The 27566-nt window shown below is 43.2% G+C and overlaps 1 protein-coding gene across 4 annotated transcripts in view; it reads left to right on the top strand.

The window, feature by feature from the left end:
* The window catches only part of SETBP1 (SET binding protein 1), a 372922-nt gene that overhangs the window by 23025 nt on the left and 322331 nt on the right, over positions 1-27566 (top strand). The window lies entirely within an intron of this gene.

Raw genomic sequence — 27566 nt, 5'->3', positions numbered from 1 at the left:
CTTGTTCAAGGGTCAACTGTACTTATCTACTCATTAATTACCAATCTCCTTGATGGAATATTTATGGACTCCAGAAGAAACACATCTGCTTTAATCTTGGTTTAATGTCTAGTTCATTATTATATCTTCTGCCTATCTGACAAAAAAAAAATAGCTTTAGAATTGTAATTTTGGAGAGTTCCTGTTGATTATATAACAGCCAATTGCCTGGGTCAGCTATGCCATAACGTTTTTAGTATTTTTTTTCCTTAATGTTTGCATTTGTTTTCATACTTAGGACTGAGATGTTAAAAACATTTGGGTTAATCAGAACAGTCAAGAATTATTAAAACTGCCTTTTGATTTTGGTCATTACTACTGTAAATCTTCCTAAGATGAATCACTTGCTTGCCTAAGAAGCTCGGTCTTTGTAGTAACTGAGACTGTCACAGAGCTGAGAAATCATCATTGTGAAATCCACTGATGAGCATTAGAACTGGAACTGTAGAAAAACAAGAAAAGGGGCAAGTGATTGATTGGCCTGAATCTTTGTCCAACACATCATGGACTTTTAAGATCGGACATTGACTTAACTTGGTTGATTGTCATTTTCCTCCTAAAAGTCAAACATGGATGTTCAAAGTAGCTAGATAGGTGGTTGGTGGTGTCAGTTGGTTGGGAATGAATGAGTTCATATTTTGTTAAATTTATTTTGTATCATGGGGGTTACAGTGACTTACAGTGACCTCCCTTCCTGTGTGTGGTAGTCAGCTGTGATAGCAGAGGACTGCCTTAGTATAGTAAGTTTTTGTCTTCAAGAATCTTTGGGACTTGGGTGGCTCTGGAAGAAGCCGTTTTCTTGACAAAGTTTTGGGGTTCTAGGCTGTAGGTATTAATCATAGTCTTTGTCACTCTCTCCCTGACATTTGGTCATTTATTTGGGCTCTAGCTATGTGGATTAGCTAAAAATGGCACAGATGAATGAACTTCTCTTCTTTATAGCTCAGAGATAATCTATAGCATTTCTGTTACCAGTAGGGTTTTTTTTTTAAGCTTCTGGGTAGTTATTTTCAATAAAACCACTAGGAATCATATTATTTCTTTAGCATAGGACTTGTGTTCATCCTTATATCGGGTGTTTTGGCTGATTTTGTTGCATTTCAAATCCCAAGAATAGGCTAGTGGAGACTTTCAAGGGTGACTGACTCCTTCCAGTTTGCCCCAAAAATCTGTTGTGGTTTTAAGACTGACAATTCTGCATCCAGGGACAACTGGTCACCTTCTTTTAACATTTTAGAAGACAAAGGAACCTTTAGAAATTGGTTTGTTTTGCCAGAACGTAGAGATCGTGCTCTCTCCTCCCGCATTACAACTTTGCAGTTATTTCTGGGTACTCTGTTTTGAAACCAAAGGTTTAATCTCTACAAAAAACTTCTGAGATTCATGCAAGAAAATGCAACAGTTCAAATCAGGTACTGAAAGTGAGGCTTTGCTTTGGAGTAAGGTCTCTTCAGATACAAAAATGAATATCTTTGTTTCTGGCCATTGAGTTGGCCAGTTCTTGTGTTTTATTGTATTTTTGTGTGGGTGAGTTATCTTGAAAAATGGTTACTCTTTGTCTCCATCCTTTTCGCTGCCAGGATTTAAGCAGCAACCCACAGTTTTGGGTGTTCAAAGCCAAATTCACTACCCTAAAAAGAGAATACATTGTCCTAATTAGGTACCACTTTTCCTAAAGCCACTGATTGTTCCCAACTATAGCCTTTTGCCCATTGGAACACACCAGATTAACGCTTTGGAATCTGTACCATGGGGATGATTTCAAAGCTGAAATGTGCAGTGGACCCTGGTGCTCATATCTGAAGTTCTCAGTCTGGTCATTTTCACCCAAAAAACTGGATGCTCTCTGTGGACCTTATGGGAAAGAGATAAAATTGCTTATTTGAATATGTGATTTGCCAAGTAAGCATTTTTATGCCTCAGCAATTAGAGGGGACAGAGAGGAAGGAGAAGGGCTGAAATTCAATGCACACTGCTCTTTGTGATGACACTGTGGTGGGAATACCCTGCGAAACTTTTTAGTTGTTAGGAGCTTGCTTCATATGGTACTTCTCCATCCTTCTTACATTTATTTATGCCTAGCACTGTTACTTTCCAGAAATGAATTAATAAAGCTATCATCACTGACTCTCAATTACTTGATAGATGACAGGAACATCCTCTGATCTCTATGGGATGAGACTGTTAACTTTATTACCCTTCAAATTCCTGCTGTTTTGCAACCAGAGCGTAAACAAAAGCTGAAGCTGAGGGTGAGATGTGGAAACCTTGCCTACCATTTGTGTGGAAAAGTTCAGTGGCATAAACTTGCAGAATTTACTTATTTGTATGAATGAGAAGTACATGATCAGTAATTTGGCACAGAATGGATGAGGATGGCATTTTGTAAGCAGCACATCAGCATCTAACCCTAAAATCGCCTTCTGGATCTATTTTTGTAAGTTATACCACTCTTTGAAGAGGTGTACTTGGAGTGGCCTCTGGGAAGCAGGTCCTACTCTAGGAGCTAGAAGGGAAGCCTTATTTAGCTGGTCTTTGAGCTGGTAGCAATTCCTACGAGGCAGTCATCTGAATATATGTGCTGACTTTGAGCTGGGGTTGGCAAACTACAGCCTGTGGGCCAAATCCACTCACCTGCCTGTTTTTGTATTGCCTATGAGCAAAGAATGTTTTTTTACATTTTTAAAAGGTTGGAAGAACATCAAAAGAATAATAATATTTTGTAATATGTGAGGCATATGAAATTTAAATTTCAGTGCTTATAAACAAAGTTTTATTGGAACACAGCCAAGTTCATTTGTTTACGTTTTGTCTCTGACTGCTTTTTATTATAGTGGCAGAGTTGAGTTGTTGTGACAGAGATACTATGACCTTCAAAGATTCAACTACTTACTCTCTGATCCTTACAAAAAATGTGCATTGACCCTTGACTTAGGGGAAGGACATAGAGTTTCAGGATAATGAAGGTTTTGTTTTGTTTTTAATAATTCAGCCTCGGGAATTAGGTGTTATATTATGTGCTGCTTTTTGTTGTTGTTGTTGTTGTTGAAGTGAACCAGTTAATTTTGCTGAAGTCATTGCCTGACAGGCTCAGGCAAAGACAGCTTATGTGGGATCCCAAATGATTTACTTTTTCATTGGTGTTTGGAAAGAAAGTTCTATATGATAAGGGTAGCATAACTTACATATCATAGGCTAGTTCTTTGTGGTGTTAACTCTAGTTATACATGGTCCACTGCTTTGGGGTGAAGGCATATATGTCTAGCATCATCAACAGCCTTGCTCCAAATTTTAAACCTAGGGCTAACTCTCCAAACCAGAGAGGCATTATAGATGATCAGGGAATATTGTCACTTAAGTAGTAAGTTGTGAGGAGGACCCCATGAAAGTGCTACCTCCCTGGCTCAAGGATGCACAGACTCTTCTAACCAGGATAGAAGTCTCTTTTCTTCCATATAAAACTAGGATGGGAATTGAGATGCTATTTGGGAGAGGGTCTGTGATGAGTGGATTTACATGAGGTGTGAAAGCAGCATTTGGTAGGAAGTAGAGGCTGAGGGGAGAGTTCAGAAACTACTTTGGAGCCTTCGAACTCTCCTTTGGACAGAACTAATTTTGCAGATGGACCCTACACCTGTAACTTGTTCTTTATCATGGGGCCAACATGGTTGCATCTTAAACTTACTCAGGTAAGTGACATAAAAGCTTACACTTCCTCAGGTTACTTCTAGGTGATTAGATTAAAACAATAGAGAACATGAAGATGAGTCTCTGGAAGCAAGTTCAGATATAAAACATGAGCATAAAATTATTCCAGTAGTGCTGGGCATGGTGGCTCGTGCTTGTAATCCCAGCACCTGGGGAGGCCGAGGTGGGTGTATCACTTGAGATCAGGAGTTCGACACCAGCCTGGCCAACATGGCAAAACCTCATCTCTACTAAAAATACAAAATTTAGCCAGGTATGGTGACGCATGCCTATAATGCCAGCTATTCGGGAGGCCGAGGCAAGAGAATCGATTGAACCATGAGGCGGAGGTTGTAGTGAGCTGAGATGGCGCCATTGCACTCCAGCCTGGGTGACAAAACAAGATTCCGTCTCAAAAAAATTCCAGTAGTGACAGGATTTTGAAGAGGCTCCAAGCTGGGCAGGGCTTAGCAGCTCTTCTCTTTCCTGAGGATGTTGGGAGTTAGAGACACCTGTCTAGATTCAGGAGCAAGATAAGGGCATGGGAGTTCCAGATGGACGCCATACAGTGACTCAGGGTAGGAGATGTGGTGTGGTAATCTGACACAAAGCAGCTTTGTTAGTTTGGATCTGCAATATGAATTTGCTGAAGCCCTAGTTTCCTTATCTTCCAAATATGGATGATTATTTATACATGATATAACTCAGTGAATTTTAGAAGATAATGGAGAATTTACGAAGCGCACGTCATCATAATAACTCTGATTTATTAAGCTACGTGGCAGACCCTCTGCTAGCTGTTTTACATGTACTTACCTTATCTATTAGTCCTCATAATGATCCTGCCAGGCAGATATTTATTTACAGGAAATTGAGGCTCACATTGCTTCAAAGGAGCAGCAGCTGGAAGGGGCATGGTTTTCCTATGAAGCCAGTTCTATTAGACTCCAAGAAAATATATAGTCCAGTCCCTAAGTTACCACACCCTATAAAAGTAAAGGATTTCTAGAAGGTGAGGATCACTGGAGTGTTTCTTCCACACTTTCTCATGTAGCTGGGGTGGCACAAGCATAATCTGATACATTTTCCTTAATTCTAAGTTCTCCAGGGTTTTGAGAGAGTTTTCAAAGCTCACTAGTTAAAGCCATATTTTTTTCATTTATTGTACTTACAAATTTTATTTGCTTTTGACAAAAATACAACTTCCATTTCATTTCTTTAGATTTAATTTTTCCTCCTCTGCAGTTCCATTGAGAGATCTTATTTCCTCTTGTAGCAGGGGCTTCAAACTTATACCCATCAGGTGCCTGCCATGGTTCTAGACACACATTCATACCCATCAGGTGCCTGCCATGGTTCTAGACACACATTCAGGATTTGTCTTGGCCTAGAACATCATCATATATGTAGGGAAAGACTCTTGTATTCTGTCCTGAGACTTCACCATCGGCTTTTGAGAAACCAAATAAGTCATGCACTTACTTCATCCTTACGCAAAGAGCAAACACAAAGTGTGGAGAGGAAAAAGGTTTCTTAGGTGTTATTGATGGTAAAAGAGACTGACATCAGATTGCAGAGAGCAATGAATGTCAAATGAAGATTTAATTCTGTAAGTAACAGGAGTTCTCAGAGGGCTTTGAATCAGGGAGAAGGAACAGTTGCAGGGGTGATGGGGAAGTTGGTGAGAGTGATGCTGTGCAGAGGAGCTTAAAATGGGAGACATGAAAGGGGAGCCTTTTGGTGACACAGTTGTCAGAAGAAGGGATTGCTCTATGGTTCTTCCCTTTTCCTAGCATGTCCTGAGAGGCTCATTTCTCTCTTGACCTTTAATGGTGGTAGTAATTTGGTTTACCAGGTGGGTGAGGAGGGGGCTATGAGAGGAGGTGTTTGGCAGCAGGTGAGGGGTGGCTTGCTTTGCCAAGGGTATAGGTTCCCTGACCTCTGGCTGCTGCACCCATGGTTTTCTCCTCCTTCACCCTAGTGGGTGGCTCTGACTACCATCAGAGAGGCTTCCACCCTCCCGGTGGTTCAAGTGTCCCTCCCTTGCCATCCTTTTTGTCAGCACTTTCTCTGGTCACTCCCAAGTGTATTGCTTTACAGAAGGCTTGGCCTCTCTTCTTCTGGGGCTGGAAATATGGAGTTTTGAACTCCTGGGAGTATGGGAGGACTTCTTCTTCCTCCACAATGCCCTCTTCCTGACTTGGAGAACAGGTCTCCCTAGCATTTCTACACAAGAGGAATTTCAGGTGGGGTGCAGTGGCTCACACCTGTAATCCTAACACTTTGGGAGGCCGGGGTGTGTGGATTGCCTGAGCTCAGGAGTTCAATACCAGCCTGGGCAACACAGTGAAACCACGTTTCTACTAAATACAAAAAATTAGCTGGGCATGGCGGTATGCACCTGTAGTCCCAGCTACTTGAGAGGCTGAGGCAGGAGAATTGCTAGAACACGGGAGGTGGAGGTTGCAGTCAGCAAAGATCGTGCCACTGTACTCTAGCCTGGGCTGTGAGTGAGACTCTGTCTTTAAAACAACAACAACAACAACAACAACAACAACAAAAGAAGTTGAATTTTCCCTCTTATTTTTGTTTTTATTTCCTGAGTTTTAAAAACATTCTTAAGTACCACATTTCTATGTATTCATCAGAATGCCTGGAAATTTTGTTTCCTGATAGATTTCTCTCTGATTATGTTATAGCTAAAGCAACAGGGAAGGTTGGGAATGACCTTTTCCACGGGGCAGCGGGGAGCATTGGACATGTCAGCTGAAAGTGTGAGGGAAAGAACCTTGGACTTGGAGATGGGAGCTCTGGGCACCAACTCTGCCTCTATGACTTACAGTCGCATTCGGCCAGTATACTTTACCTCCCTGCTTCTCAGCTTCTACATGTTCAAAAAAAAAGATGAAGAAGAAAAACAAAAGCGACTTTCCCTCTGAGGTCTTGTTTCTGTTCTATAATCTAGAAACTTGAAGGGCCATTCTGTTTGATCAGCAGGGCAAGTGTTTCTCTTTAAGAACACTCGTTACTATAAACAGATTTTTGACCTCTGTTTGGACCCACTGTTCCACCGTCAAATTGTTTCCTTTTAGCCCCAAATGTCAAAAGATCTAAAATCATGGGAGCAAGGGCCAGAGCGGAGCTTAAAGAGTGGTGATTTACCAAACTCGTGTTCCATGAGTTTATTCTGGGAATATTTGGTTATCTCTCGACCCTGTCTTCTAGTTTTCTTTTTTTTTTTGCTTCTTGTGTTTGGGATTTTCTGGGGGTTTAAAATATGTAGCCTGGCTGTTTCCTCCTGGTTTGGTATTCTTTTCTTTGATTATTTTTCTCTTTGGACCTTCCCTAAGGAAGGTTCTTTGGTGAATTCTATGCCATTGAAAATGAATCTGGCAGAGTAGCCAGCAGAAAACTGTGTCCTGTTCAAACAGAAAGTCATTTATTCTCTGAATCATGGCTAATGTGGTCTATATGTGAAATTCTAGGTGCGGAGTACCCGGTCTGTTAGAGCCCCCACTCTGGGAGTGGATTAGAACTCAGATCCCCTGATGCCAGAAACATGGTCTCTCTGCCTCTGGACAGAGACAGCCTGCATAGCCTTAGGCAAGACCTAACCTCTTGAAACGTTTCCTGACAGTAGGAAAATCCGGATAACAGCAGCCCCTCCTTGTTAATGTCACTGTGGTGAGGTTGAAATTGCCTACTGGGCACTTCGGACGGCAGTTTGCTCAGTATGTCCTGCTCTCATTGCTGTTTGGCATCTCTCCCTGCTGACCACCCACCGGGACTTCCTTAGTTGAGGCACAGAGCGGGCACACAGTGATCTGCGGTGGCCCTGCACATTCGGGAGGCCTGAGCTGTGTTGCATTATGTTAGCTTCGGGCAGAACCAGTGCCTAATGTCTGATGCCTGGAGAGACATCTACTAGTTGAGCGTATCACTAATGATTTTTTTTTTTTTTTTTTTGGTGTTTTGGTGAGAATTGCTATAGGGATTTATTTAGAGATAGTTCAAAGGTCTTTTATCTCTGTGGTCATTTATCTGCCAAACCGGGATTACTGCTGAGCACAAAGGATGACTCAAAATGAAAGTTTCAAAGCAGTGTCAAAGGAACCACCAAGTGGGGTTCAGCTGGCAGCTGCTACTCTTCCAGCATTTGCAAAGTCGGCCTCTCTTCCTCATCGTTGCAATTTTACATCCTCAAAAAGTCCTCTCATGGCTGCATTGCTATTTGACCCGCAGTTATATTTCCTTTTTTTCCATTTTTAATAAAAGGCAAGAGAAACAATCCCGTTTTGCCTTTTCCTACCACATCTTTGACTCTTCTGATTCCTGCAAATTGAAGTTAAAAACATCCCTCCTTCAAGCTACAACAATGCTGCACATCCCAGGACACCCCCCCACCTGCCCTGCTTGTTTATTAGATGCAAGTGGCTTTGTTCAGGAAGTTACTGGGAACAGCTAAGGATAGTCAAGTTGGAGAACACAGGGTGGGGTCGCAGAGTCTGGGTTGAGGTATTGGTTCAGGTTCCTGATAGCATTAAGTATAGAAAAAAACTAGCACAAGGCATGCATTTTAGGAGGTTTTTAATAGCCACAATAAACTAAAAATTTGCGTTATACTTTACACACAACCAAACTGCTTTCAGGAAAGTGTTTCAATGTGTATGGTCCTCAGAGTGACTTGGAAGGTTGACATTAAGGCTCTGGGCATCCCCCTATGGAGCCATCGGGGGCCAGAGGAAGAGGCTACCAAAGAAGAGGGCAGGAGTTTAGACCCAGGTCTCCAAGAGGCATACAGACAGACACAACATGCAAACACCTTCACTGACTTTTAGCCACAGCATGTCATGTCGAGTCTGCCTGAGGCTGAATTATATACTGGCTGGTGGATCAGTGAGCCCCCGCTGCTAGAGGAGTGCAAGCTGAGGCCGCCGTCTATATGTGTTGAACAGGAACACCCAGAGCCCTGCATTGCAAGAGGTTTGGACTACACACAACTTTTTTCTCCCCTCCCCTCCCCTCCCCTCCCCTCTCTCTTTCTCCCTCCCTCCCTCCCTCCCTCCCTCTCTTCCTTCCTTCCTTCATTTTCTTTTTCTTCTTTCTTTTTTTCTCTTGTTAAACAGGGTCTTGCTCTATTGCCCAGGCTGGACTTCCATTGTACAAGCATAGCTCCATAGCTCACTGCAGCCTCAAACTCCTGGGCTCAAGTGATCCTCTCATCTCAGCCTACCAAGTAGTCAGGACTGCAGGTGTGCACCACCACAGTCCTGATTTATTTTATATATATATATGTGCGTGTGTGTATTTATATATATATGTGTGTGCGTGTATATATATATGTATATATGTGTATATATATATATGTATATATGTGTGTATATATATATATGTATATATGTGTGTATATATATATGTATATATGTGTATATATATATATTTTTTCTTTTTTTTTGGTAGACATAGGTCTTGCAATGTTGCCCAGGCAGTCCTCCCACTTGGGTCTCCCAAAATTCTGAGATTACAGGTGTAAGCCACTGGCCTGGCCTGACTACACAGCTTCTAGGGCACTTTCCCATTTTCCATAGTATCCCAATGGATCTTGCCCTATGAAGGCAAGGGCCTCCCTGTATATCTTGAGTCTGCATTTCTCTCTGAATTCCCAGGTCGTTGTATTTTTCTCCCTGCCTGCCCCTCCTTCCTGAGGCCAACTTCCCTCACCTCCCCACCAGCCTGTGACCTCACACGGGAAACAATGGAGGCCTTTATTTACTCTGAAAAGTCTGAGCAGTTCCCACCTCAGTATCTGGCCTGTGAGGCCATTTGATAATCATCATTAGTATCAAATGCAGGTTGCTTTGGTGTGTTTTCTAGACCTTGTTTATTGTCCCCACCCCCACCCCCACCAGATGGTCTTGTTTGCCTCACACAGGTTTCTAGCCAGTTTCACAGTGAGGATAGGAGGTTGAGGGTGGGTAGGAAATTCTCAAAAGGAGATAGAGAGAAGCTCTGTCCTTCCAGGTGGGCCACCCACCATGTCTTACCAATAAGAAGCAATCATATGCAAATAGAAATTTGTCCAGGAGTGTGGGCAGCCTTTTATACCAGGCCAGTAAATTCATTTGTTTAGTATTGTTCATGAGAACTCAGCTCAGAAATTTCAGTATTTTTTACAACACACAGTACCCCTGCAGAACCATGGTGGTTGCTCCTCATGGTGGATCATGGGTTTCGTAGTGTACAATAGGACTCTCCATGGTTTCTCCATTCCTATCCTTCCAGGGCAGCGTTAGGTAGAAACTAACTTATTTGGATGTGTGATTCTTCCTGCATCATCAGGTTCCTGAAATGACCCAGTCTTCCTGCTTAATCGCTACCATTTAGATAAATGGCAGGGCAGTGTTTCTGATTGGTCTTGTGTGGTATGGGATCATGCAGGAAGCCAAGACGGGGAGATCCAGAAAGGGTCCTCGAATGAGAAGTTGAATTCATCGAGGACACAGGTGAGAATCAGACATCTGGTTAGGAGGCAGGAGAAGGCTGACAGCAGAAGCTCTGTTTCAAAAGAAAGATACAGGTCCCCAGCTGAGTCGCACTTCCAGAATCACGGATATTGCTAGAAATCAGAAGAGCCTCTGAGCATTTCTCTTTCAGTGTCCTTCACAAAGGAACAAAACACACCTTCCCATACCTGCGGCATAGTTATTTGTCTCAAAGGCCTTCAGGGAGGGGATGTGCCACCTTTTGCGGCAGCCCTTGTTTTAGAAAGCTCTTTCTTATATTTCACTAGTCGTCCCTTTTAAAACCTAACTATTTGCAGTTCCTGAAAGTATTCCTTATATTCCATGGTTTCCTGGTGCCAAACCACCCTGGTTCCTGTGCTGGGAATGCTAGCTTTTCAGTGTCCCTTCTAAAAGGTGTAAGTGGGAGAGCTCACAGAACACAGTACAATACTGGGAGGTGGTCTGGCCCTGCAGAATGTCAGAGGATTGTAACCACCTCTGTTCTAGACATGGTACCTCTATTAACATGACCCCACGCTGTACCAGCTTTCTAGAAGCTTTGTCATTGTTCATATACGCCGAACTCAAGGTCAAGGAAACCTGCCAAATTAATATTGTCTTATGCTACTTTTGCTGTTCAAACTATCACATCCTATATTCAGTGGATTCACTAGGCTAAAATTCACGTGTTTGCACTATTATCCTCTCTTTGTGCACAGTTCGAGACAGAGATGTGAACCAAATGTTATTCAGATGGTCCAGTTTGGACCTAAGGACGACTACATAGTAGGTACAGAAACAAGGGACTTTTAAATATAGTTGCCCAACTCAGTCAGAATTCCTTTTCTGTGTATTCTCTAGAGATCCACCATTAGGTGACTCTGCCTTCTACAAACCTGGTTTCTTATTTATATAATGACCTCCTTTATCTAAATGAAAGAGCTGTTAAATGTGTGTTGTCAAAGGTAAAGTATATTCTTCTCAATTATGATATAAGCTCCCTGAGGACAGGAGTTTTATCTTTTAATAATAATATGCACTTATTTTTATTTTTCCAGCCTAGATGTTAAACAAGTTCTTCTTAGCTCTTCTTTTCTTTTTTTCTTGAGACAGGGTCTTGCTCTGTCACCCTAGCTGGAATGCAGTGATGTGATCTCAGCTTACTATAACCTTTCCTCCCAGGTTCAAGCGATTCTCCTGCCTTAGCCTCCCAAGTAGCTGGGACTATAGGCATGTACCACAATGCCCGGCTAGTTTTTTTTTTTTTTTTGTATCTTTAGTAGAGATGAGGTTTTGCCATAGGCCGGGCGCAGTGGCTCACACCTATAATCCCAGCACTCTCAGAGGCTGAGGTGGGTGGATCACCTGAGGTCAGGAGTTCAAGATGAGATAAGGTTTTGCCACACTGGCCAGGCTGGTCTTGAGTTCCTGACCTCAGAAGATCCACCCGCCTCAGCCTCCCCAAGTGCTGGAATTACAGGTGTAAGCCACTGTGCCTGGCTTTAGCTCTTCTGTTCCATTAACATCAAAATAGCTCTTGCTTAGTCAGCTCTGTATATTTTGCATTGGTAGTTAGAAACATCTGAAATCTTGTGTGTGTCTGTGCGCGCGCATACATGCAATCTTGCACCTATCCAGATATACTGTAACAGAGCTGAAGCATCTCAATTCTAGACGTACCTACAGAGTTGTATGGGGTGTTCAGCCTAAGTGCTGCTTAGAAAGATGTTGCTAAGAAGACTTGATCTCAGGACATTTAGGGAAAAACCCAGGGCACTGTATTTAATAAGTAATTGTCAAAATATGTGATCCAGATGATAGTGCATGGTGTGGACACTCACATCTGCCCCACACCTTGACAAAGTGTACTCACATCTGCCCAACTGTTGCTTCTTTTGGATTTGTTCTTCGTATAGTTAAGTGAGTTCGTTGTTATTTCTCCCTGTTTTATAGACTGGGGAAAGGACTCTGAGGGTTTTAAATGGCTTGTCCAAGCTTACAGCTAATTACTGAGGAGTGGGGGTTGTTTGGGACTCAAACCCTCAGGTCTCCTGGTTTCTAGCAGTAGGAAGTTATCTTTGAAAGAGTCCACCTCGCCTTGCCCTGCTGGGGCATCTTCAGAAAGGGAATAGTTGAGTCCCTTGAAACTCACCTGGTTGTTTCTGCTGCTTGGCCCTGGCTGTGGGTAAACTCTAGCACTGCAGCTTCATCATGGAGACACATGGCTCCTTTCTTGACTGCCCACAGCCATATCCCTGCTGGAAAACACTCGGCAGGTCACAGCAGCAGTGAGCCGTGGTACAAAGTGATGGGCTGGCAGCAGCACTGGGCTGCGGGATAATAGGCTCACTGTGACTTAATCCAGAAGTTATTTACAGGGTATTCTAAAGTGTCCTGGTTTGGACTGAGAATGTGGGATTCAGCTGAGGCCCCTGCAAAATAAGATTCTGTGAGCACTGACTAGCCTGAGGCCTGAGGGGAGTCGTTTCCTCAATCAAGGGTTCTGGGTCTGAGTCCCTGTTCTGTCTTTAACAAATCAATCTGTGTTTGCTCATATTTAATGAGGGAGTAATAATGTCACTCTTCTTTCCATATTATTCTGAAGATAATCTGAGTGAATAGCTTTAAAACAGTACTGAAATGTTAACAGTGCAATGGAAACAGAAGGTGTTCTTCTTTGAAACTAGTGTATGGTAGATTTCCAACAAACTATGGTCGCTAATTAAAGTTTTCCATCACTTCCTTCAGTATCCTCTTATTCCCTGGCCTCTCTCCTCCTCTGCTTTTAATAAAGCCCCCAGACATGGCTGTGATGGACAGCAGCTGCAGGTTGGAAGTGGGCGCGTTCAGATACCCACCACATGGTGTAATTGCCCTTTGTGAAATTCCGGGGTGAGAGGTCAGCCCTCTTTGCCCATCTTTGTCCCTTCTCAGTCATCTGTATCCTGGTGGCAGTTGTGTTATCCCAGCATCCTTCCCCTACCCCCACCTTCCCCCCCTTCTCCTGGAGCCCAGGAAAAAACCATCTGCTGAGTTGGCTTTCAGAAGATTTTTTTTTAAATACCAATTTCCCTTTGTTCCGAGGCAACCTCCAATCAGGGCTAGTGTCTGCCGGGTTTGGCGAAAGGCTGGTATTGTGTTTCATGCTCCCGGAGGAAAGGTTGTCCACTGGCTTTTCTTTTTGATTCGATTCCCTGCCATTCTGCAGGAGAGTCAGAGGTTGCAGCTGCTGCTGTCAGCTGTAAGTGGGGGACCCCCTTGTTTAAGAACCTGTACGTTAATCCCTTGGCAGGGGGAGAAAAACAAAAAAAATCAAAACAGGGAAAATATTAAAAGCACCACTGACAGAAGTTTTTCTTCCTGTTTCTAGCCTGTCCTATAAGTTTCACCAAGATCCTACTGGTTTTTAAAGGATAGGCCTTGCCGTCCTCGGAGGTTTTCTTGAAGGTTCTTTGGTATCCAGGCCCTTTATGTTTTCTTATTTCATTCTGAGAAATAGGAACTGTGTATCAGAAGCATAGGCAAGCCATTCTTTTTGTTTGTTAGGTTTTTTTTAGACTTAATCTCCCTCTGTTGCCTAGGCTGGAGTGCAGTTGTGTGATCTTGGCTCTGCAACCTCCTCCTCCCAGGTTCAAGTGATTTTTCTCACCTCAGCCTCCTAAATAGCTGATATTAAAGGCATGTGTCACAGGCCCAGCTAATTTGTATATTTTTAGTAGAGATGGGGTTTTGCCATGTTGGCCAGGCTGGTCTCGAACTCCTGACCTCAAGTGATCTACCTACCTTGGCTTCCTAAAGTGTTAGGATTATGGCATTAGCCACTGCCCTCATCCAGGCAAGTCATTCTTTTGTGGAAAACCTGAATCACAGAGAAAGCCAATTGGCTGTGCCAGTTGCTTTCCTGGACATAACAACAGCTGCCATTTTTGCTACTTAGAGGAACTGAGAACTTTGCCAAGCACCTGACACACATTGCTACCAAATCTTCTCCACAACCACCATGTGATGCTATTATCCCTATCTTACAGATGACGCAATTGAGGAATAGAGAGCTCCAGGAACTTGCCCTGGGTCTCAGAGGCAGCCAGAAGGTTGTGATGCCCAGTGCATGCCCTCCGAGCTCCGAGGCAGCCACGGTGGCCCCGCATGCAGTGCTTAGGCAGCTGAACCCAAGGAGGGAAACAGTTTCTCACCTCTGACTCTGCCTTCTGGAAAACCGGCAGAGAGGTGTTTTTCCGGTCCTTCCATTAAGCTCTCTGTAAAATGAGACCACAATAGCTAGATGCCAGGGAAACCAGAGAGACAGTTGGGTCGAATCTTGAGAAAGCTTTATAAGACCTGCTCCCAAACCTTGTGCTTTTGTCCTCTTTTTCTGTCATGTTCCATAGAATCGGTGAAACCTGTCTCAGAAGATTTAGGAGACACTCGAGCACATTCTCTCAGGTTGTCCTCTGACTTTGCAGGCACAGGGCTTTGCTGGCCTCCAGCTCTGCAGAGTCTGTCCTCACTGCACACACTCCCATCTCTACTTTGAGGCCATTGCAAGGGATTGGCCCTTTACCAACAAAAGAGTATTTTTTATGGTGATGAGAGAAAGGGTCAGGGAATGAACACATGATGAATGCACTAAATTGGTGAAAATACATGAAATCCAAAAAGCTTTTTGTTTTTGAGATGGAGTCTTGCTCCGTCACCCAGGCAGGAGTGCAGTAGCACAATATCGGCTCACTGCAACCTCTGCCTCCCGGGTTCAAGAGATTCTCCTGCCTCAACCTCCTAAGGCATGCGCCACCATGCCCGGCTAATTTTTTGTATTTTTAGTAGAGACAGGGTTTCACCATGTTGGTCAGGCTGGTGTTGAACTCTTGACCTTGCGATCTGTCCTCCTTGGCCTCCCAAAGTGCTGGGATTATAGGTGTGAGCCACTGCACCCAGTCAAAATCCAAAAAGCTGTTCTTAAACACACCATTTCCTCCTTCCTCTCATTGGTGGACTAAGCCTGTGACCCAGAGCATTGAAGGACCTGAGGCTTCCCCTAGAATATAATACAGAATAAAACAAAGACAAAGACAGAGATAGAGAGAGATAGAGAAAGAAAAGACAGAGATAGAGAGAAGGTCAGAGAGGTTGAATTTGCTTCCTCCTAAGGACATAGAATTTTTCTAGATGACTTAAAATGCACATGTGCATCTGCGGGTGTGTGGGTGTGTGCTTGTATATACATTTTAATTTCTTAAAATATATCATTGGTTCATAATAATGTGGATTATAAGAAATGTCACAACCTTACTGAGCAACGAACTTTGCTCCTGAAACTAATAGAGTTTTTGCTCAGTACTTTACCATATGGAATGATCTGGTTTTTAGTAAATGCTCCCTCCTTCCCTTCATTTTTGAATATAACCCAGATATGAAAACAAACCTTGCCTGAAGCAATTAGGGAGAAATAGCAGATAGGATATAGACACACTGGACTAGGTGAGGGAGGTTGTGAGTGATGGATGCCACAGATTGGGTGGCAGCAGGTACAGGGCAGAGCCTGGACCTGGAGTCAAGAATGGCCTTCACGTTCAGCCCTGCCGGCTGATTCACATGCTGCACCTTGGGTTAGCTAGGGTTCTTCTTCAGAGCCTAGGGTTACCAAAAGCTGCAGATCCCAGAGCTGTGAGAGCAGCAGGAGCAGGAGGAAGTATCAGAAACAAAATTTGATTTCAGAACAGTGGGCTCTAGTAAGCCTCAGAAAGATGTTCTAGTAACAAAGAGAGAGAGAAAGAGACAGAGCTAAGCTGAATGAAATCAGGTTGCCCCTGCTGATTCTACTTATCCCACTTAAATTGTTCTCTTCCTTAGCATAACTGAGTCATTCATTCATTTATTCACTCATTTGACCGAAGATACTGTCTTCAATAACTATTTATTGCATGCCAGGCAGTATTATGGAGATGTAAGTGGGTATTGTCCCTCGGATGTTGCAAATTGGGTACTCGTAAGTTACAGACAGAAAGCTGTCTGTAGTTCTGGTTCTGAGACCTATTCACAAATGCTTGTTGCTTCACTCAAAGTATTGGTAGCTTTCCACTGGTATCAGAGCTGCTGCAGATACTCTATAAGCAGAAAGTGTCTCCATAGTATCTCAACTCGGAAAGAGGATGTCAGAGATTCTCAAAACATAACTTATAATTGACCGGTTGATTTGATTGAGTGATAGGGACAGTCTGTGTCTAATTGGAAAGACAGTCAAGAAACACCTTCAAGCAGAACAAGATGCGATGTTAGTTGAAGGCTTCCATTCTGGTGTCTCTGTGAAGACACATGTGGTTTTATGGTACCAATGTGTTTCATTTATGGGATGTCCTTGAAATTTCCAGCATAGGAAGAGGAAGGGAGAATAGCAAGCTTGACAAGAATCCTGAAAAACCATGCGTCACACATTTTGGAAGAGGGAACAGAATCCAAAACAAGTAGCAGAAGAAATCCAAGCAGAAATCTGATAAATTAGGGGAAGGCCAAAACACCTGAAAGGCCCAGTGTATTGGGGCAAATCAGGTGCAGGAGTGGAGACCACGAGAAAACTGGCCACTTCATGGAGGAAGACAAAAACTGCATCCAATGTGGGCAAGGGGTGGAGGGGAGGGGAATAGTACGTGCTCATAGGCAGCACCAGTATTTCAAGGTCTGAAAGGAAGGACTGTCTTTAAAACTCTCCATTAGGTCTGATGACCTTTGCAGAGAAGGAATGGAGAGTACCCTTCAGAAGCCTGGTCTGTGATTCTGGGACCTTTTAAAAAATGCTTGTTGCTCCACACAAGGTACTGGCAGCTTCCCACTGGTATCAGAGCTGCTGCAGATACCTTATAAGCAGAGAGGTGCTGCCCCAGGCTGGCCAGCTGTGCCCCTCTCCACCTTCAGGGAGGAGCAGGTGCTGAACTTCTGGATACCTGCCTTTCCTTCTGGCTTCATTCTTAAATGACAGCTGACCTTTGCTCCCAATTTTAGACTTGCAGCAGATTCCTCTCTGGCTGTGCCCTGATTGCAGGAGCAGCAGTGGCCACTTCTGCTCATCTTATTTAACATTGGGAGATAATTGTTGGTCCTTGGAGCTTGTCATTCTCAGAAGACACTCCAGCTGTGGGGGTCAGGGGGTCAGAGCACACAGCCTACTGGCAGTGGAGGCAAAGATCTGGATGGGAGGACAAACATATGAGATGTCAAATCTAGAGAGCATCTGGGGGATCCTCAGGCATTTATGTCATTCTGTCCTCATGATTCCCTGAGGACCTCAGCTGAAGAGGGTGGTGTGCATTGGTTTGCATAGTAGAGAGAGTACAGTGTTGTGTGCACATACACATGTGTGTGCATGTATAGCCTCTGGGATGATAACTATTGCATATGATCTGATAAGGCCCTGGCTTAAGAAGCAAGAATTTTAGTCTCTATCCTGAACCACCTGTGTTTCCTCACCTGCTTCTTGGTTTGGATTTCATCGAATAGGTTCACGGTCTGTTTCTAGTCCATTTTGTTTTGTCTATTCTTTGCCACTCATTTATTTTCTGCTACTGAGTTCTTCAGCTCGGCACAGGACTCCATAAATCTCTTCTTTTCCACCCCTTTCTCCAAATAAAGGTTTTAGGGAAATGGCGGAGGTGGGGGTGGGAGGAAGTCGGCATATGTTTGCTTCTACCGTATCTCATTTTAAATCTATGTTAACCACCTTAAATATGACCCATCCTTGCACTTTTTCTTTCTTGGAAAGGAACAAAAATGCATATGGCCATGATGGGGAATTTTCCTTACCTCAGAAGGTGGGGGAATAGGGCATTGGTGTGAAAGCATGAATTAGTTCTGGCAAATCTTGTTAGTGTCCATTGTAAGCAGAGAAGCTAACTAAGCCATCTGTGGCCACTTGCAAAATTGTTCCTTGTTTGTTCAGGCTCCCCACCGAAGCAAATCTTTGTGGCTTCTGATAATTTGCATATTGTCACTTGTTTGCCAACTAGAGGGTGTCTGGACATGTGTATGTGAGAGGGCATCTGTGTGGACATGCATGTGTGTGCTGAAAAGAGCCCAGGGTTGGTATGACATTGACATAGATGTTTGGGGGGCTGCCCTTGACTGGGCTCTAGGCTCAGGAGAAGAGGAAAGAATCCTGGGAGAATCTGTGTATATTATTTTGGGATATTCCCAGTGAAATCTCCAGTCGCCTTTGTATTCCCCCTCCCTTGCTCCTGCCATGAGTCCCATGCTGTTCTGCCTTCTCATGCATTGCCTCAATTTCTTTTTTTTGTTTTTTGCTTTTTCTTTTTTTATTATACTTTAAGTTCTGGGGTAGATGTGCAGATGGTACAGGATTGTTTCATAGGTATACACATGCCATGGTGGTTTGCTGCATCCATCCCCCCCATCATCTACATTAGATATTTCTCCTAATGTTATCCCTCCCCAATCCCCTCACCCCCTGCTATCCCTCCCCTAGCTCTCCTACCCCCCAGTAGGCCTCAGTGTGTGATGTTCCCCTCCCTCTCATTGTTCAACACCCACTTATGAGTGAGAACATGCTGTGTTTGGTTTTCTGTTCTTGTGTTAGTTTGCTAAGAATGATGATTTCCAACTTAATCCATGTCCCTGCAAAGGACATGAACTCATCCTTTTTTATGGCTGTGTAGTATTTCATGGTGTATATGTGCCAGATTTTCTTTATCCATTCTATCATTAATGGGCATTTGGGTTGGTTCCAAGTCTTTGCTATTGTAAACAGTGCTGCAGTGAACATACATGTGCATGTGTCTTTATAATAGAACGATTTATAATCCTTTGGGTATATACCTAGTAATGGGATTGCTGGGTCAAGTGTTATTTCTATTTCTAGATCCTTGAGGAACCACCACACTGTCTTCCACAATTTTGCCTCAGTTGCTAAGTGCTTAATGGCCGGTGTGTGTGAGCAAGAGGCAGAACATGTTTAGGGCAGCCCATTGTAAGCTAAGGGAGATGTGTTAGTATTTGGTACCAGTGGATCCTTCTGTATCAAAGATACTGTTTTGTCTCTATTAGTTCTACAGTGTTTATGGGGACCTATTATAGTCCCTACTGTAGACCAGCAGTATTCGGGTGCTGTAGCTGTCTAAAGGCTGCATGGCCATCATCATTTCTGTCTTCCAGGGATGAGCATCACATGCACTGTGGACGGGATAAACAAAATTCGGGAGTACATGCATGGAGGGACTGGTTATTGGGTTCTGATGGTCGTGAAGGCTTCTCATCTGAGTGCTTGTAGAAGGCAGATGATTGTGAGGGGCAAGTAGTCAGGAGGGTTCTCTACTAGACCAACAGGATTACAGATTGGCCAAAGAAAATGGTAAATGCAAATCTGCAAAAATTGAACAGCACAAATACTCTTTCATCATGACACTATCCTATGGGAAGGATAATATAATAGGATTCAAATCTAGGACAAAAATGGGAGTCCTTCTGAGTTGTATTTGTTTATTTTTTTGCCCAGGCTGGAGTGCAGTGGCACGATCTTGGCTCACTGCAACTTCTGCCTCTCAGATTCAAGTGCTTCTCCTGCCTCTGCTTCCTGAGTAGCTGGGATTATAGGTGCACGCCACCACGTCCAGCTAATTTTTGTATTTTTAGTAGAGACGGGTTTCACTATGTTGATAAGACTGGTCTCTAACACCTGACCTCGTAATCTGCCCGCCTCGGCCTCCCAAAGTGCTGGGATTACAGGCGTGAGCCACCGTGCCCGGCCTGAGTTTTATTTTTAACAGTACCGATAACTAATTATATGAGATTGGTGATTTAACCCATTCATGCTGGAAGCTGCAAATTTTTGTGTGTGAAAACTCAGACCTTGGTGATGACCTTGAGCAGTAGGTTATAAATAACTCCACAAGCTTAGCATTCCAATAATGGAACACTAGGCATAAATGGGTTAATTGGCCAAAATTTCCTCACCCCTTAATTTCTCCTTTGTGAAATGGGTAATCTTGCCTATTCCTTCTCCTCTTCCTCTCACTTTCTTTTATATGAGACAAACTCTGCCTATAAAGAAAGTTGCTGCTTTCATCTCTTCAGAAGTCCTCTTTTTATACTGTCGGGCAGTATTCTCTATAGCTATTTGAGAGGGTCAAACTGTTTTTTATTGCTTGATGGATACACACAAAGAATGTTAAATCAGAAAGAGACCTTGAAGATCATCAGAGCTGTCTTCCCTTCACAGTTGAGGACATAGAGCCCAGATCAGTGATGTCTCATGATTTGTTCAAGATCACATGACAATCAGCGACAGTCTAAAAAAAAAAAAAAACACCCTTTCTAGTCATCACAAAGCTGAGTGCTAAAAATGAGACAGGAGACTGAATTGCTGTGGCCGGTCATTGCCACTGCATGGGAGTCTGCTCCGACTATTTGCTTGGCCCATCTTATTACAGTTTGGCACTTCTCTCTTGAACCCCCCTGAACCCACCATGCCTTTGCCCAGCATAATCAGATAAAGGGGCCTTTTATTTCCCAGCTGCCCTGTGCATGCAGCATTCAGAGGAGAGGGGTTGGCAATGGGGGTGGGGAGAGGAGAAAACATTTGTCTTTCAATACTGGCCTGACATGAAAGCTTCACTGCCGGGCATTTTGAGAACCCAGCTAAATAATGGTCGCAGCCAAGACAAAAGATAAAACTGACCCACTAGTTATGCAGTTACTTAAACATGATTTACCCTGCATAATGCTGCCTGGGACCTGAGGGTCTCGTTTCTAACGAGCCAAGAGACAGCACAATTAATTACAAGGGAAGGAGTGCTATCAGACAGCAAGCTAGTCATTGCCAATGAAAAAGTCCTTAAATATTCCACACCTTTCTCAAATACAGAAACACACAGAAGTGGTACAGCTCACATGTTGGTGGACACAGGCAAGGATGGGGAAATGATGAGACCCGTGGTTCTAACGCTGGATGTCACAGGGATGGGGGATGAGCTAGAGCCAGGGAAGTCACAGTGGTTAGAGGAAGTTGGGACAGGGATTTGGAAGGGAATTATCTCATGGTTTGGTTGAATGTGAATGTTGGGAAAAGTCACCCAGGAGCTCTGCATCTTACTGCTGTAGCGGACATGATTTCCATTTTGTTTATGCATCTTACAGCCAACCCTGGAGCCTCCAATCTCAGTGACATGCCCATTTGAGGTAGTTAGGAGATAGGGTGGGGGCGGGAAGCAGGCCTAGACTGGAGAAGAGGCTCTGAAGACCACACGTAGGTAAGTGAGAGTGGGAGCCTATTTATAGGTTGTCTCTCATCTACTGTGATATGTTAATTTTTCTGAACATCTTTAGATCAGACAAGCAAATTTCAGCAGCACATCTCTCATTCTGATTGCTTTAGGGGCATCACCGTACCTCTTGTGGTTAAACATAGTAGCTGGGGATAACCAGCCCTGGAGTGGAGTGTCTGGACTGGGAGGATGAGAAGGTAAAGGCTAGAGCATTTGAAGAGGACAGGGTCAAAGGTTAAAGGACAGGGGTTAGCAGCAGGCAAAGGCCCAGGATTGAAATATTTGCTGAAGGTTGACAGGCAACAGAATAGAGGCAGACAAGTGGCAAATTCCTGTTTTCTCCTCTAATTGAGAAAATATTTTGAGTGGTATTCAGTCAGACTACATAATGAGTTGGGGTGGGGCTGGAAGTAGAAAGAGAGAATATGAATGAGAGAGAATATTATTAAATTACTGCAAGAAGCCAAAGTGACTGCAGAGTTCAAGGAGTTGTATAAATGTGCCCTCCTTCCTTGCTTCCTAATTTGGGCAGCACAGCATTCATTTCTTCACTCACTCGTTCAGCACATGGTCACTACCAGTGGGGGTTTACTTTGAATGGAGGGTTTAGTAGCTGCCCATAAAATTTACCATCAGATAGATGAAAAAGAGGCCAGTTTTCTCTCCCAAGGCTAGGGAGACACATAAGCAGGTGATTGCAACACATTGCGAGACTCCTAACTTGATGCTGTTATTGTTCTTTTCAACAACTAAATATTATAATCATCTGTATCTGCTCACGGTTTGGTGAATAAGTTCACATAATTTCACATCTAAGAGAGACTATAAAGTATTTCCTGCACTAGGTCTGGCTATCCCAAGACCTCTTTTCTTAGTGGGGTTACCCTGCACTACCCAAGGAATTGTGTAGCAAAACTCGGTTGGGGGGTATGTGTGTGGAGGGACAGAGTTTGGGTCTGGGGAAGTGCATAGGAAATAAAGCAGTTGTGTCTTGACTTAACCCTAACTTGTCCACCCCTGCTTGAAAGATATGGCTTTCATATTTCAGGAGCACAGGTTCATTTTGTTGTCTAGGCTGACAGTGAATAGCACCCATGGTTTATTCACCAGGACCTTTCCTGAGTTATAGGGGCATATGGCTGGGAAGGTCTTTAGGGTAATTTTGCCAATGGGAGCCCACAGAAGTTAAGTGACATCGTCACAGTGCTATGTGAGGTTGTGGCAGAGCTGCGACCTCTTCCCCCTCGGCCCCCTGACTTCCCAGCGGCTCTGGGTGTGCTGTCACCTCTTCTAGGAAGTGATGACTCAGATTATTTTCATCAACATACCTCCCCTCCAACTCCGTTTTCTTCCCACAGCCACCGAAGCCAATAATAGAATAAGGCAGTTTCAATTTTAGACAATTTCCTTTTTTACTTAGAAATCTATGGTTAGAAAAGGGTGGTAATGGTGGCTGGGGGTAGGGAGGGAGGCAGGAGAAGCTTCAAAGGGGACGGGCATCTCCTGGCCCTCAGGTGGCCTGGATGGAATTAGAACTAAGAACCTTCATATGACCTTGAGTAGATCTCTAAAAGATTCCTTCCCCTCTGAAGTTTTTTTGACTTTTAAGTTCAGAAGGGAATTTCCTTTCCCACAATTCAGGAACCGTTCCTAAAGCTTCATGAAACCCTTACATCATTTTTAAACTTCAACAATTAACTCATGTAAGTTGTTATACATAGTTCGTAAGTGACATTTCAAGGCTTCTTGATTTTTGTTCCATCAGTTCCTAGATTCTCTTCAAGGAAGGTAGGGACTTTGTTTTGTTGTAGTACCTAAAGCTGGTGATCATTGAAAGATTATGAATAATCAAGTAGTAATACTTATCTCTTGAGTTCTGTATGGGAGGCACCAGTCTAAGCCTATTACCTACAAATTTATGAGTAATCCTCCCCAAAATTCTAAGAGGTAAATCTTATTCTTCTCATTTTGCTGATGAGTAAACTGGTGTGGGAAGGTTGAATAACTTACGAAATGGCACCTAGAGAGTATATAAAGGAGGTACTGTTTGAAGCACAGTTAGTCTGATTTCAAAGTTCATATTCTTAAACACAGAGTTATATAGGACCTCCCATTTGCAGCTTAGAGGTCATAAACTATAATAATATTGCTTTTAAATTTCATCATGTTTGATTATAAATGACATGAACTTGAAGTTTATTAAATATGTAAAGTACACAAAGACTTCATAAAGGCCCGTTTTTAATAAATGCCTCAAGCCACACAACTGTGTGCTTCATTACATAATTTGTTTTTGCAATAATATGTGGAGAAGAGCCCAAGATGAAAGGGCTGGCTAAATTGTTGTGTGTCAGCCGTGCACACACTCTGTTTCTGTTTTCACATTCCTGGGTCAACTGGGGAGATAAATCCCTTTGCCATTGACCTTACCATCTTGGGGGTGGGGTGGTTATCAGAGGATCCTGGAAAGTTTAAAGCATTATCCACATGCAAAATAAAAGAGGTGGACAGCTTTTTATCTTTCTAACACTAGAAACATGCTTTAGTGTTGCTATTCAGACCTCTTTGAAGTCCTTTTCCATAATGTTGGTTTGGGTAACTCGCGTGAAGCCTACTTCATTGGAACATTTGGGTAACTCTCAGTGTTTGAGCTGTCTGGAAGGGTTGCATGCATTTGACTCAAATATTTGATCACTCTTGTGTGTGTGTGTGTGTGTGTGTGTGTGTGTGTGTTGATACCCAAACAAAAACAACAATCTGTTAAGGTTTTACTGTCGTTGTTATTTCTGCCCTTCACTTTGGGGTAAGAGCTTAGGATGAGTGATAGCTGTAGAGGTGCCTGTCTTGAGGCAGGGCTTTCCTTTTCATATGAAAGTATCTTAAGGATTTGTCACTGAACGTCTGTCTTCCCGTGGTTCATAAAGACACATTCAGGTAATATTCTAAACTTGCTTCTTTCCTGGCAGCCTGTTCAGCAAGTGGCCAGCATCACTCTTCAGTGCAGGGGGGCAGAGAGTAGGTGGACACTGTCCGTGTATGAGCACTGTAGGAAGTTGTCAACTGAATGGTTTGAGATGTCCAGAATGTTCCCTTCAACCTCAAAGGAGCAACAATCTTTTAAACATCCCCTACTCTGTCTTCAACAAGCTCTCAAAACACCTTAAATATGAAATCTCTACCACCATCATAAAATTAGATTCTCCAGCGTGAAAGAGACTTATCCGGGCATTCCTCACGGACATTTAGCCAGTCTCCTTGGTGCTTTGTGGGTGGTTTTTCTATTGTTGAACACTTCTGGGCTGAGATGCTGCTTCCCCTGTTGGGTCAAAGTAACCCAACAAGTAATTCTTCTTGTAGCCCCACTGCTTGGTCTTATCTAACCCTCAAAACACAGAAGCTGTGCTATAAAGTTAGTGACACTTTTCTCAGAACCCAAACTAAACCCAGAGCAATTGTATCCAATAAAAAAAAAGAGAGACTGAATTTGAGGGGAGGTCCTTACACGTACCATTTATCCCTTGTTTGCGCTGCTGTCACTTACCAGGTGCACTCTGAAGAATTAATGAAGACTATCTCAGGAAGAAAAGAGAAGTTTTCTCTTCCCTCGTCTAAGACTCATTACTTAGTAATATGCTAATTCTGAGAGACCCAATAACGCACTTCTACTCCATTGTGATCACTTTTGCACAGTTTGGCTGCTTTATTCAAATTCCTGTGTTGTACTGTCTGATTTATTCCAGAGAGCAGGGCAATCAAGAGAAAAGCAGACGTAGAACCCTTCTGGAGATTTAGCAGTTATTCACTGTTAGAGACTGGTGGTTCTCAGAACCGATCATTTCCCTGGACAGGATCACGTCTCCCTGTGCTAAGTTTATTTGCAATCTATTAAAAACTACACAAGGCGTGCAGGTCTCGGGAAAAAGTCACTGTTTTGTTTCAAGTGCAAGTAATCAAATTTAAGTGTATTTGGGTACCTGTTATTAATGTTCCATAGGGACCATTTGTTCATTCCGTTAACAGTTGATGAGTGTGGATTCTAAGGTAGACATTGTACTCGTCATTAAGAATATAAAATCAAGTAAGACATGTCATTTGCCTTTAAGAATCAGATAAACTTGAGTCAGAGGGGCAAATAAAATGGTAATTATAAAATAATGTACGAAATTTAAGGAACAAAAAGGATAATCGTCCAAATCAGATTGGGGGCAGGGAGAGAAAGTTGTGAGATGAAGGGAAGGTAGCCTTGGGGCAAGTTTTGAGGAACAAGAGGAGTCAGCTAGAGGAAGAAGGAGAACAGGCATTCCAGGAAGAAATGATGGCATGTGCAAAGGCATGAGTAATGAAACGATAGACTGGACTAGAAGAAATGCAAGTAGACTCATTTGAATGAATGATGCCAAAGGTGGTTGGAGCAGAGGTGAGAAATAGGCAGTGGGAAGGGTGCAGCTAGGAACTAATTAGTGTTTATTGAATCTTTGCTGTGTGTCAGATAGAGTCCTGAGCCCTTTACATGTGTATTTCAAAAAGTCTCCATAAAACTCTAGGCAGTAGCTACTATTATTATCCCTTCCTTACAAATCAGGGAACTGAGGCACAGACACAGTAGGTCACCTGCCTGTTACAGATCTAGTAAGAGGTAGAGTTTGGATTGGAACCCATGAACTCTGGTTCTACAGTTCACTTTGAATCACTGTTCTTTGGACCCCATGTCCTAGAAGATTGAACATTATCCCCCAAACTCTGATTTATTTTAGACAAAGAAGGACATGAGCAGAGTTATAGTCTGGAAAGGTCACATGGAGAACCATGTGGTGAGCAGATTGTAGGGGAGAGAGACCGGAGCAAGAGAGGCCAGCCAGAGGCCTTTGACATAATGTAGGTGAGAAGTGATAAAAACCTGAAACACATTGGTGACAGAGACAGCATCAGAAGTGAATTGATTTAAAAGGCATTAAGCAGGTAGCATCTGTGTGACTCGGTGACTAATGGGATTTAGTTGTTGAATGAGAAGGTGAAATTTAAGATATCTCCTAGATAAATGGATATCACTATTCATAAAGAAGGGAGGCCTTGAAAAGAGGATGCTACAGCAAGTCAGTGTGATTCCTGTTGAGTTTAAAGGGTCCTATGGGGACACCCATGTGGTGATACTTGATAGGCAGCTGAATGTTTGGGTTTTGGAGATTACTGTGGGCTTTGGAATCTGTTAATAGTTAAAACCATGGGTGTGGCTTAATTTGCCTGGGGTAGCTTGTGAAGTCCTTAGAGCCGTGGAGAGATCTTTGGAGATTACAAGCATTTAAAAGATAAGCAGAGGAAAAAAAGTGTTTCCAAACAGTGGTCTGGCTAGAGCAGGAGAAACCCCAAGAGCTTCCTGGGAGGCTGTGGTTTCTGTCACACAGGCTTTGGCACCACAGGGTCATTGTGACTTTTGATGTTTTCTGTGGAGCCGTAAGATCAGACGCCAGTGAAGAAGGAGATGCAGAAACTGTCATGTGAACTAATCTTTCCAGAAGCCTGAGTGTGACGTGAGGTCTAGCTGTGCATCTGTGTGAGTCAACTTCTTGAAAACTCAGGATGGAACATCTGCAGAAGCCTAGAGTGGTGAGGCTGGGACCTTATCTGCCCTTAGTATATGGGTAGCACTAAATTCTTTTAGACAGATGTTGAATATGACTTGCTTTACTGTGTTCAGTTCTGTGCATGTTACTATGGAGTATGAAGAAAAATTATGTAATATAGGTTCTGCCCTCAAACAAGTTTTGCTCTATCTATTCCAGATAAGACAAGAAAACTAAGAGTCAATATGAGCTAAATGGTCAGTAAATAATTTATCAGAGAGTGGAGAGGTCAGAGTTTGCTGGAGTCCTTGGGATGCATTGAGTAAACTCTATCCTGAAGGATGGAACCCTGGAGGATTCAGAGAATGTGCGATCTGCCATACAGATATGTAGATGGGGTATGCGGGAGTTAGGGGAAGAAGAAGACAGTGAGGAACTTGGCTCTTTCTTTGACCCTATGCACTTTTTTTTTTTTTTTTTTTTTTTGAGATGGAATCTCACTCTGTTGC

This window comes from Aotus nancymaae, unplaced genomic scaffold (assembly GCF_030222135.1).
Source record: "Aotus nancymaae isolate 86718 unplaced genomic scaffold, 86718_ANA_hifiasm-v0.15.2.pri h1tg000020l, whole genome shotgun sequence".
Lineage (NCBI taxonomy): Eukaryota > Metazoa > Chordata > Mammalia > Primates > Aotidae > Aotus > Aotus nancymaae.
Note: the sequence above shows the minus strand (reverse complement) of the source record. Positions and strands in the feature narration are given on the sequence as shown.